We start from the raw sequence: 11,960 nt of genomic DNA on the forward strand, positions 1-11,960 counted from the left end.
CTTTCTGATGTGTTGTTGCATTCTATTGGCCAGAATTTTATTGAGGATTTGTGCATCTATGTTCATCAGGGATATTGGTCTGTAATTCTCTTTCAGTGCTGCATCTTTTTCCGGCTTAGGAATTAAGGTGATGCTGGCTTCATAGAAAGAATTTGGGAGGATTCCCTCTTCTTCGATTGTTCTGAATAGTTTGAGAAGAATTGGAGTCAGTTCTTCTTTAAATGTCTGGTAGAATTCAGCAGTGAATCCATCTGGTCCTGGGCTTTTCTTTGTTGGGAGGGCCTTTATTACTGTTTCAATTTCTGTCTCAGTTATGGGTCTGTTTAGGTTTTCGATGTCTTCCTGGTTCAATTTAGGTAGGTTGCATGTGTCCAGGAATCTATCCATTTCTGATAGGTTTCCCTGTATGCTGGCATACAAGTCCTTGTAGTACTTTCTGATGATTCTTTTTATTTCTGTGGTGTCTGTTGTTACATTTCCTTTTTCATCTCTGATTTTATTGATTTGGGTCTTTTCTCTTCTTTTTTAGTTATTTGGGCCAATGGGGTGTCAATTTTGTTGATTTTTTCAAAAAACCAACTCCTCGTTTGGCTGATTTTTTGTAATGTTTTTTTTGGATTCAATCCTGTTGATTTCTTCTCTGATTTTAATGATTTCTATTCTCCTACTAGATTTGGGTCTGGTTTGCTGTAGGTTTTCTAGATTCTTGAGGTGAATTGAGAGCTCATCTATTTGGTGCCTTTCCAATTTCTTGATGTAGGCACCTATTGATATAAACTTTCCTCTTAACACAGCTTTTGCCATATCCCATAAGTTTTGGTATGTTGTGCTGTTATCCTCATTTACTTCCAGAAAGTTTTTGATTTCTCTTTTAATTTCTTCTATGACCCATTGTTCATTCAGGAGCATGTTGTTCAATCTCCATGTGTTTGCGTATGCTCTAGGGATTCCTGAATTGCTAATTTCCAACTTCATTCCTTTATGGTCTGAGAAGCTGCATGGTATGATTCTAATTCTTTTGAATTTGCTGAGACTTGCTTTATGGCCTAGTATGTGGTCAATCCTAGAGAAGGTTCCATAAGAGTGCTGAGAAGAATGTAAAATCTTTAGCTGTAGGATTGAAAGTTCTGTATATATCTGTTAGATCCATTTGGGCTATAGTGTCATTTAAATCTACTGTATCCTTGTTGATCTTCTGTCCTATTGATCTGTCTATTTCTGAGAGTGGAGTATTGAAGTCCCCCAGTACTATTGTATTGGGGTCTAAGTCTCCCTTTAAGTCCGTTAACAAATCTTTTAGATAAACCGGTGCCCTGTAGTTAGGTGCATATACATTGATAATTGTTATGTCTTCCTGTTGAATTGATCCCTTAATCATTATATAGTGTCCCTCTTTGTCACTCTTAACAGTTTTTGTGGTAAAGTTTATGTTGTCCGCTATTAAGATGGCTACGCCCACTTTTTTTTCATTTCTGTTGGCATGGTATATCTTTTTCCAGCCTTTCACTTTCAGTCTGTATGGATCTTTGTTGGAAAGATGCGTTTCTTGTAAGCAGCAAATAGATGGGTTTTGTTCCTTAACCCAATCAGCCAATCGGTGTCTTTTAACTGGACAGTTCAGGCCATTAATGTTCAATGTGACTAATGATAAGTGGTAATTTTGCCCTGCCATTTGCCAAAGATAAGTTCTAATATATGCTTTGAATTCGCTGTGATCTTTTGCTGTGAGGTTTCCTTCCTTGGTTTCCTTCCTTTACCTTCTTTCATATTGATGACCGTGTTTCTGTGTTTCTGTGTGTAACACATCTTTAAGCATCTTTTGCAGGGCTGGACGAGTGGCAACAAATTCTTTCAATTTCTGTTTGCTATGAAAAGTCTTTATTTCACCTTCATTCACAAATAATAGCTTTGCAGGATATAATATTCTGGGCTGGCAGTTTTTCTCTCTTAGTACCTGGTCTATATCTCGCCATTCCCTCCTAGCTTGTAGGGTTTCTGATGAGAAGTCAGCTGTGAGTCTGATTGGAGATCCTCTGAGAGTAATCTGACGTTTCTCTGTTGCACATTTTAGAATCTTTTCTTTATGTTTCACTGTGGAGAGTTTAATTACAACGTGTTGTGGTGAGGATCTCTTTTGGTCGTGTTTATTAGGGGTTCTGTGAGCTTCCTGTACTAGGATTTCTCTGTCCTTCTCCAAACCTGGGAAATTTTCTGCTAATATCTCACTAAAAAGGCCTTCTAATCCTTTCTCCCTCTCCATGCCTTCAGGAACTCCTAGAACCCGAACATTGGGTTTTTTAATAGTATCCTGAAGATTCCTGACAATATGTTTTAGATTTCTAATTTCCTCTTCTTTTCTTTGGTCTGACTGTATCCTTTCCTGTTCTCTGTCTTCTAAGTCCGATATTCTCTCTTCTGCTTCACCCATTCTGTTTGTAAGGCTCTCTATTGTGTTTTTCATTTGATCTATTGAATTCTTCACTTCATTATGATTTCTCGTCACTATCACAGTTTCCTGTTGTACTAGTTGTTTCGTTTCATTTTGATTCCTCCTTAATATTTCATTTTCACGAGAGAGATTTTCTACCTTGTCCATTAAGGATTTCTGTAGTTCGAGAATTTGTTTTTGAGAACTTCTTAATGTTCTTATCAATTTTTTGAGATCTGCTTTTTGCATTTCTTCTATCTCATCATCTTCATAATCTTGAATTAGGGTGTCTTTTTCATTTGGGGGCGTCATGGTGACTTCCTTGTTTTTATTATCTCGGTTTTTGAATTTGTTATTTGGCATATTGGAGATATTTGGTTTCTTCACTGTGGTGCTTTTTCTTGTTATACTATGACTCTAGATTAAGTGGACTGTCTGTTTTTGATGGAGCCTTAGAGGCTTGAGATGGGTGTGGCCTGAGAGCTCTGTTTGGTGTGCCAAAGGTGACACTCCCAGGTTAGGTGTGGTAGATCTCTCTCTCTCTCTCTTTCTTTTTTTGATTCAAAAGGGAAGTTATTCTGCACAGCTGAACGAAGTTGGAGGTAGTTAGCAGGCAAATGATATACCCACAGGAGCCAGAGATCAGAAGCTCTTTCCCAAGGACCACACAGGGAATCTGTTCTGCCCTCAGGGTGGGCTCAGATTCTCCTTCAGTCTCCCACTGGGTTGCCAAAGTTATGGAATTGTAGCGTCTCTGGAGAGTACTCACGTGAATTCCGTGAGTTCTCTCACCCACCGTCTCTTTTTTCACAGTCTCAGTTCAGTAGCACCACAAATTTACTAGGTCCTAATCTCCTGTTAATTCGCCCCGCCCAGAGTCAGGTTTTTCTGCTAGGCTCAGGGCCAGTGCAGACCTGAGGTCGCTCTGCTTATGACGTATGTCCAAGATGGTGCCTGCTCTTTGTCTTGCTCGCCCTTGAGAGGTGAGCGGAGAGAGAGAAACCCGTGTCCGTACCAGTCACCTTTTTTTTCTCTCTCTCTCTCTTCCAGTTAGCCTGGTGAACTTCCCCCCCCCCCCGGGGGGGGTCTTTCCCTCTAGTCTCCTCTCTCCGCTTGCCTGCCGGTGTCTCGGGCTATTGAGGTTCAGCTCACCTCGCGTTCCAGCGCTGGTGTGTTGAGTCTGCCGCTGGTGTCCCAAACTGTGGGCTCCCATGCTCTCCACGCAGGTCCACTGTGAATCACACATTCCAGAAGAGTTTCTTCTGCTGTTTCCTCCCCTACTCTTCCTTGAACCTGCAGTATCTCCACTGTTATTAAACTGTCTCTCCCCGGACTATCAGTGTGCTCCCTTCCTATTCCGCCATCTTGCCTCTTCACCAGCTAATTTCTTTTGAATCTTTTTTTGAAGATTTTATTTATTTGATGGGTAGAGTTACAGACAGAGGTAGAGACCTAGAGAGAGATATTCCACCTACTGGTCACTCCCCAAATGGCTGCAATGGCCAGAGCTGAGCCGATCTGTAGGCAGGAGCTTCTTCCAGGACTCCTACACTGGTGGAGGAGCCCAAGCACTTGGGCCATCTTCTTTGGCTTTCCCAGGCCATAGCAGAGAGCTGGATCAGAAGAGGAGCAGCTGGGACACAAAGTGGTGCCCATATGGGATGCCGGCACTGCAGGTGGAGGCCTAACCTACTGTGCCAGAGCAGTGGCCGCTTCTTTTGAATCCTTACGCACATCAGTTGGGCATGTCTCCATGGGTCTCCCAAGGAGCCCTCTGTTCTGCTCCATTGATCCACGTCTCCATGCCCCCATCTGTATCACACAATCTTGATCACTGTAGCCACATAATAAACTTTAACATCAGAGTAATTCCTCTCACATTTTTTCCAAAATCATTTCAAGCTAGTCCATGGCCTGTTTCTTTAAAATAAAGTTGTCTACATCGAAAATAATCACCTGCATTAAAACTATTTTAAAAATCTATATCCTATTTCTTTAAACTTGTCCAGGTCTTTATATTTATATCCTTATTTTGCAGACAATATATAGTCATGGCACATGTTAATTGTTGCTGTTGACTTCTCATCAACGTTGCAGTGGATTCATTTTGAGAGGAGGAGCATGGTAGGGGCAAGAGGTGCAGAGTTACCACAGAGACACCCAGGAGTTGGGTGTAACCAGGCTTGAGGCAAGCAGCCTGCAGACTCGTTTATTTCAGTTACTACGACAGCTTATACAATCAAGACCAGCCAATTTGGTTAAGGGGCAGTCTATGCCCCAACCAATCACACCCTTTGCCAGGCAGTTTCCAAAGCCATCCAATCACAGCCTGTTGCCAGTCAGGTACTTGTTGCCAGGCAGTTTCTGAAACCATCCAATCACGGCCTACCGTCAGTCAGGCTCTGTTGTCATGTGGTTTCCTCTGTTGTCATGTGGTTTCCAAAGCCATGCAATCATGGCCTGTTGCCAGGCAGTTTCTGTTGTCAGTGGCCATCTTGGCATGACCTTTTCACCTCTGTGGCCATCTTGGCATGAACTTTTCACCTCTGTGGCCATCTTGGCATGAACTTTTCACCTCAGAAGCCATCTTGATATGACCATTTCACCTCATTCCACCACATTTAATGCCTTAAAAATTATGACTTTTGGGGGCTGGCATTGTGGCACAGCAGGTTAGGCTGCCACTTAAGATGCTCACATCCTGTGCAGGTGCTGGTTTTTTTGAGTCCCAGCTATTCTACTTCCTATTCAGTTCCCTTCTAATGTACCTAGGAACCCAGCAGAAGATGGCCCAAGTGCTTGGTTTGCTGCCACCCACAAGGGGCCCAGATGGAGTTCCAGGCTTCTGGCTTTGGCCTGACCCAGCCCCAGCTCTTGCAGCTACTTGTTGGCGTGAACTCCACTTACTCTCTCTCTCTTGCTCTCTCTCTCTCTTTCTCTTTCTCTCTCTCTGTAACTCTGCCTTTCAAATAAATTTAAAAAATCTAAAAAATGGTGACTTCCATTTGGAATATTTAGTCCATTAAATTACATCTGATGTAATTTTCCATATTCTTTTTTTGATATACATTTGCTGCTTGCTCTTATTTTATAGTTCTCTAATTTTATATTTTTCCTTTTTTTCCTTCCTTTAATAGTACTGTTGACAATTTAACAATATCTACTAGAATTGCTTTTAGACACTCATCTAGAGTTGAAAATTTTTTTAACTTAATCCACTTAGGTGTAATATTTACCACCTCAGATAAATTATTAGTGTCTTTCCGCCAATCCTTAGTTACAGTGTTTAATTCTGTGTCACCTTGCCTGGGCTGTGGAATGCCCAATCAGCTGCCTAAATGTTATTTCTGGTTGTGTCTGAGGGCATTTACAGATGAGATTTGCATCTGAATTGTTAGGTCAAGTAAAGCAGGTGACCCTCCCCAGGGTGAGTGGGCATTATCCAGTCTACTGAAGGCCTGCCTTCCTGTCAAGGTGGACAGGAATCTGCTTTTTAAACTGCTCCAAGGATAATGAATTAAAAGGTAAAGGACAAGAGCCACCAGCCTGCAGTGTCAGTTCTAGAGGCTTTGTTGGTTTGCTTGGTTTGGTTTTTATAATCAGCCTATTTTATTTTGCCCTGCATGTTTCTTAGCTCTAGCTTTGGAATATCTTGTAGGTGAGCAGTTATTTTCTGCCCTTTTACCTTAATTATGTACTTGTTATTTTCATCTGTAAACAGGCCTTTTTCCATTCTGTCACCTACTGCTTCATTGTCTCATTAAAATCTCTTCCATTGTCAGTACAAGTTCATTTAAATAGGGATAACTCCCCAGCTCTGTGGCATCTACCTAGGAATCATTAAATGGTTTCTATTTATTTCTTTCAGAGGAGATTGTCTAACTTCCTTGTGGTTCTCTTATCACCTTTCAATGAAATTATTTATGTACCTATCTCTTATGAATTGAAAGATGAGACCTTGTAACAGGTTTATAATTCATAATTTATTTATAAATTTATACATATATATGTAAGTATATATTAGCAAAATAACTCTATAGCAATAATAGCAGAAAGTTAGTATAAGTGCTAGTAGTATCACTCAATAAATCTGTTAAAATAAATGGCATAAAAGTACAATTTCCAACTTCCTTGCCCCATGTCCTTATTTCAGCATTGCAAAATTCTTAAAACCAGTGTCACTGGTATCATTTAACTCAAGCAGGAGTTTGCCTACCAAAGGTTAGGCTTACCAGTGAACATTCCACTTTGCTTTATTTTAACTAAGGATCCTTTCATTAACTTTTATTTGAACTTCAGTTCCTAGAAAAATCCCTGGTCTGTTCTTGGCAGAGGAACATCATCAGGCACCTCCTTGTGGGTCTCCAACTCCCCTTTCTGAAAACAAAGACAAACCACTGAGCGTGATTATTTTAGATCATATGGAGGTTACACCCAAGTGAAACCCACTCAACTCTCCTGAAGCTCAGGGGTCAGCGTCATGCAGAGAAGTGTTTTGTGCAGGAAGTCGTATTGCCAAATAATTGCATCTGTGACATTTTTTAACCTGTTGGCTGCCAAAATCAAAGAACTTGTGGAAACTCCTGTCTCTGCTCCTCTGCAGTGCTGAGACTGGGCCTATTGAGAAAGTGGGGCCAAGATAACACAGCACTAGAGGACGTGGTGAAAGGAAGCATTCTCTTCCTCTGAACTTATCTCCATAGTCACTGTGCTTCACCTTGGAGACATCCTACTCAGCCTCAATGGGCTTCGATGTGCTCCTGGATCAAGCTGGAGATCTGGGGAGATTTCAGATCCTTCAGATTGCTTTCTTTTTTGTCGCCAATGTTATAACATACACTCATATTCTGTTGGAGAACTTCACTGCAGCCATCCCTGGGCATCGCTGCTGGGTCCCCCTTCTGGACAACCACACGGCCTCTGGCAATTCCTCTGACATCCTCAGCCAAGACGCCCTCCTGAGAGTCTCCATCCCGCTGGATGCAAACCTGAGGCCAGAGAAGTGCCGTCGCTTCACCCATCCCCAGTGGCAGCTCCTTCATCTGAACAGGACCTTCCCCAATGTAAGTGAGTCAGACACAGAGCCCTGTGTGGATGGCTGGGTGTACGACCAGAGCTCCTTCTCCTCCACCATTGTGACTAAGGTAAGAGTCCTCAGTTAACCTCTTTATAGAGAAGTGATGTGAACTGAAGGTGTTTGGAGTTAGCACAAAGAATGAACTGAGAATTCTATACCAACTTATTTTGTCAAATGAAGAAAGTCTTCATTCCTTCAGCAGTTAGCAATTGCTTATCTGTACCACAATATCAAGGGTGCTAGTATGGAGGTTAATGAATTGAACAAACTATACCTCAACCTACTACTATATCATTTTATCTGGAGATGATAAACAATTGAAGTGCTACTAGGCTTATGATATGCAAAGTCAGTGCTACTCAGTACTTCCTGCAAAACTGATGCACATAGCAAGTAAAGTAGAACCTGTATACATAGGATCCAGGCATCAGTCCTGTTGAAGCTCTCTAGCTGATTTGATGAGTGGCCAACACAAATGGCCAACAGATACATGGAGACAAATGGTCAATAGTACTAGTTAGCACAAAAATAAAAATGAAAATCAAAACCACAGGGAGCAATCATCTACCCCGGTTAGAATGGCTATCATCAAAAAGAAAAAAAATAACTCATGCTGGCCTGTATGTGGACGACGGGGAACTCTTATACACTGCTGCTGGAAATGTAATTAGTACAGCCATTATGGAGAACAGTGTAAGACTTCTTGAAAAACTAGAAAGAGAACTGCCATATGACCTAGCAATCTCACCACTGGGTATATATTCAAAAAAACATGAAATCATTATTTGTTCCACCACGGTTATTGCTCTTCACTGTAGCCTGGATTTGGAATTGACCAGGTTTCCATCATCACATGAATTAATAAAGAATATATGGGAGACCACATTGTGGTAGAGTGGGTTAAGATGCTACCTGCAATGCTGGCATCCCATGTAAGCACTGATTTCACTCCCATCTGCTCCATTTCTCTGCTAATGCCACTGGGAAAGCAGCAGAAGATGTCCCAAGGGCTTTGGCCCCTGCCACTCACGTGGGAGCCTCTGATGGGGCTCCAGATCCTGGCTTTGACCTGTCCTAACCTTGGGTATTATATCCATGTGTGGAGTGAACCAGTAGATGAAAGATATTTCTCCATGTGTGTCCCTCCCCAAGTCTCTGTGACTCTGACTTTCAAGTGTGTAATTAGTTAATATTTTTCAAATGAAATATATATTCACAATGGAATCCCATTCAGTTTTTAAAAAGAATGAAATCTTGTTATTGGCATCAAACTGGATGGAACTTAAAGACATGTATTAAATGAAATAAGTCAGTCACAGGGAGACAAATATTACATGTTCTTTCACATATGTGGGAGTTAAAAATAAGCCTCAATATGAACATAGAATGTTGATCACTAGAAGCTGAGAGGAATGTGAGGGACAGATTGGACTTTGGATTTTAAAACACAGGAAAAATAAAGAGTGGCTAATGGAGAGTGGCAAATATGTATGATGTTAAAAATATTGGAAGCTGGGAGAGTGCTACATAGAAACTCACATAGCTCTAAACTTTTAGTTTTTTAATTTTAAAACTTCTAAAATGAAAAGTTTTAAAAGAAAAAACTAAAACATTTTGTAATAATTAGTATAAACACTTGAGTGACATGCTAATGATATGATGAAGGAAAAAAAACCCTTGTATTTGCCTAAGTATTTTAATTTTGGTAACTTAAGTTACTTAAATTACATTTTATGTGAATTTAATTTTGGTTCCTCACAAATGTGTTAACAGTGATACAGTAAAGGGATTTGGTGCTCTAGGGGAAAAATGACTGAAGTCGTGTACACACATGGTAACAGATTATCAGAAGGGTATGGCGTAAAAGAGGCAGTGGCATTTGAAAGGTTGATATGAGTTTCAGTATTTCTAGAGTGTGGGCAACCAGAGGGAAGTGACTGTAGATGAAATTGGAGAAGAAGGCAGAACCCCATAGCAGGAGCTCGTGTGTATCATATGGAGGAGTTTGTGGTCAGGCTCCGCCAAAGGGCTGAAGCTCTCCTAACACTCTGCTGTGCTGCTTCCTCTTCCAGTGGGACCTCGTCTGTGAATCTCAGTCATAAAAATCAGTGGTTCAAACCCTGTTCCTGAGTGGGTCGCTGCTGGGAAGTCTGATATTTGGCTATCTCTCAGACAGGTAAGTGTCACCTCACTTTATTTGGGGTTGTTGACCACATGATCCACACATTCATGTATTTTAGAAGATTTTGATGAGATCACACTGTACCCTTTATGTTGGGCTACATACTCACCTAATTGTCTGATTTCAGGGAGCTACAATAATCATATTTGCTACCTGACCTGAATATTATAATTGTTATGACGAATCTTTTCATTGTGTGCAGAATAGAGGACATAAAAAGGCATTTAAATAAAATTCAAGCAAGTTTTATGAGTGAATCTCAGAGCATATTGAAGGGTGTGAGAATTATGGGTTGGAGTTAATTCAATAAAAAGAGAGGTAGAGAATTTGAGGCATGTTCAAAACCACAAAATTGTGAAATAATGTTGTTGGCCTTGGCGATGATATGAAACACCTGGAACCTGTGAGGTCACTGGTGGTGGACACTTGTAGACTGGCATCATTTTGTGTCTGCAGCATAGATGCACATGTACAGTGGGTAGTCATTGTTGTAAAATCTCTTGTTGTGAAATAACATGGGGTAGATATGGTGGTAAACCTTACAGCAATAACCTGAGAGCTGAACCTTGTGAAATAGGTACAATAGGTAATATTTGCCACCATAAAATGTAAATCATCTTAAGAAATTATGATGGTTTTAGTATAAAAATTGGAGATTTCTGGTGTCTCGGATCAGCTTCTGAAGGAGGCAACCATGCCTGTCACTCAGGATGCCTCTTACTAGAACATTCAGAGAACTACAGACGCTCATTGCCATCCAGTTGTCAAAGTTAAAAGCTATGCCCTTTGAGTTTACACAGTTACATATTACATATATAGAAGTAACTTGTCCTAGCTTTCTTTTATATATATATATATATATATATATATATATATAAAGGGAAAATGTTCATATGTTTTATATACACAGTTTTAAAAACATAATGACACCTCCCACATCTTGCCCTCCCTCGTGCCCACCCTTCATCCTCCTTAGTTTCTTATTTTTCTTTGAAACTTTTCAATGATATATTTCAATTTCCTTTATAATTATAGGATTAATCCTCCACTACCTTAAAAAAAAACTCAATAAGTAGTAAGTAGAAAAACCACTGATTCTCAAATACATAAATAAATCTTTTTAAAAAAGGTCAATTTTGCTCACATACATTGTATTTCTGTACTCTATATAATAGTTACCACAAATCAGAGAAAACATGACACATGTCTTTTTAAGACTGGCTTATTTCACTAAGCATAATGGTCTCCAATTGCATCAATTTTGTTGTGAAAGACAGGATTTCATTCTATTTTATGGCTGGGTAGTATTCCATGGTGTACATTTATCACAATTTCTTTATCCAGTAATCAATTGATGTACATTTGAGTTGATTCCATATCTTAGCTATATAAATTGTGCTGTTATAAACGTGGAACATGCAGATTTCATTTCCTTTGGGTAAATTCCAAGGAGTGGGGTGGCTGGGTCAAATGGTAGATCTATTTTCAGATTTCTGAAGAATCTCCTACTGTCTCCCATAATGGTTGCATAAGTTTACATCGCCAGCAACAGTGTATTAGGGTACATTTTCCCCCACATCCTCACCAGCACATGTGACTTTTTAATTTTTGGATGATAGATATTCAAACTGGGGTGAGGGCAATCTCATTATAGTTTTTATTTGCCTTTCTCTAATGGCTCATGAGTTGAGCAACTTTTCATGTGTCTGTTGGCCATTTGTATTTTATCCTTTATCATATACCTGGTAATACATTAGACCATTTCTTCAATGGAATATTTGTTTTGTTGCTGAGTTTCTTGAGCCCCTTATATATTCAAGATATTAATCACTTATCAGATGTATAGTTTTCCAATGTTTTCTCCCATACTGTCAGTTGAGTATTTCCTTTGTTGGGTGTTTCTTCGTTGATTTTTTTCTACAGAGAAGCTTCTTAGCTTGATGTAATCCCATCTGTCTATTTTTGCTTTTATTGCCTGTGCTTCTGGGATTTTATCCAAAAAGCCCTTGTCTATGCCAAAATCTTGCAGTGTTTCCAATGTTTTCTTCTAGTAATTTGACTGTTTCATATCTTAGGTCTAGATCCTTGATCCACTGTGTTTTTTATATGGTGTAAGGTAGGGGTGTTTCATATTTCTGCATAAGGTGGACCAATTCTCCCAACACCATTTGTTGATGAGACTGACTTTTCTGCAGGAATTGAATTTTAGTTTGTCAAAGATTAGTTGATTGCATATGCATGGATTAATTTCTGGTGTCTCTGTTATATTCCAT

At 39.9% G+C, this 11,960-nt stretch overlaps 1 pseudogene; it reads left to right on the top strand.

Annotated features, from left to right (window-relative positions):
- The first annotated feature begins 6,420 nt into the window (after nt 1–6,420).
- Nucleotides 6,421–10,110, top strand: LOC127487475 (steroid transmembrane transporter SLC22A24-like; annotated as a pseudogene).
- Nucleotides 10,111–11,960: the final 1,850 nt, after the last annotated feature.

The sequence above is a fragment of the Oryctolagus cuniculus genome, chromosome 1, assembly GCF_964237555.1.
Source record: "Oryctolagus cuniculus chromosome 1, mOryCun1.1, whole genome shotgun sequence".
NCBI classification, from domain to species: Eukaryota; Metazoa; Chordata; class Mammalia; order Lagomorpha; family Leporidae; genus Oryctolagus; species Oryctolagus cuniculus.